This window comes from Octopus bimaculoides, chromosome 1 (assembly GCF_001194135.2).
Source record: "Octopus bimaculoides isolate UCB-OBI-ISO-001 chromosome 1, ASM119413v2, whole genome shotgun sequence".
In the NCBI taxonomy this organism is placed as follows: Eukaryota; Metazoa; Mollusca; class Cephalopoda; order Octopoda; family Octopodidae; genus Octopus; species Octopus bimaculoides.
In genome coordinates this window covers 75484443-75485689 of record NC_068981.1, presented here as the reverse complement: position 1 = coordinate 75485689, position 1247 = coordinate 75484443, and the positions used below count along the sequence as shown (strand labels likewise).

Sequence of the window (1247 nt, the reverse complement as noted above, 5' to 3'; positions counted from 1 at the left end):
ATATATATATATATATATACAACAGTCTTTCTTATTGGTGTTTGAACCAAGATTCTCTTAGTTCTACGTTCGCGAATGATTCTAGTTCTGCTGTTATTATTTCTGTTGCTCTGTACCCCAAGGAAAGTTCGTATTGAAACGATAAATCTACGACCACTGAGAATACTGAGTAACCATGCTGCTGTTCTTGGAGAAACAAGAGAGAGAGAGAGAGAGAGAGAGAGAGGATACATAGGATCATATTAGGAATTGCTCTTCCTAATGGAGATTTGGCTGTTATATCTAGCAGCACGAACGATAGTGTAGAGGTCTCCCTCACTGGCTCGTGTTTCGTATGGTGTTTACAAATATAAACAACAGTTACTAATAAAAGATGCATATACATTCACATACATTCGTACATACAAGCATACATACACATATACACATGAATTCACACACACATACATATATATATACATACGCGCACGGACACACACATGGATAAATATGTGTGTCTATATACCTACTTTATATATATATATAGTGCGAATGTACATATACACATATATATGTACATAAATGCATATGTACCTTCTCATATGCATGCACGCACGCACGCACACACACACACACATACATGCATACACACATACATACATGTGTGCGTGTTAGTAAGTGAGCGATTGATGAGAGTGAAAGTGACAGATGCGTGCAAATGTGAAGAAAAATATGTTTTATTGTTTGTTGTATAACTATACGAAAAATAAACAACAGCAACTCAACACAGTTTTATATTATTAAACTGTGTGTAGAAATACAGGCGAGTGTATATATATTTTAGTACCTAAAAACCACATATCAAACAAAAACGAAGAACTTCGTGGACATTGAATTGGTATTTTCTAGTTGACGGCTCGTGTGGTATTTCAACACAGGGCGTCGTATAGTTAATTGCACTAATGATAATCCTCGATTAAAAATATAAAGAATATATCACTAGAAGTATATCATATGTACCCACTATTTTGCATATGCATGATCATCTGCAAAGATTTGAACTCGTAACAGCGACAGCTGAATCGCGGACGGTAGTAACATTGTCATTTCATATCCACACACTACTTCGTCGATTCGGCCAAACATGCGTGTATTAAAGAATACTGTATAACAACACAAAGTTGTTCACACTTGCATGTATTTAGATACACACGTATGTATGCTTGCAAACATGCATGTATGTGTGTATGTATGTATATATATATATA

At 35.1% G+C, this 1247-nt stretch overlaps 1 protein-coding gene across 2 annotated transcripts in view; it reads right to left on the bottom strand.

The window, feature by feature from the left end:
* Positions 1-1247, bottom strand: part of LOC128247641 (putative uncharacterized protein DDB_G0285119) — a 289172-nt gene that overhangs the window by 286357 nt on the left and 1568 nt on the right. The window lies entirely within an intron of this gene.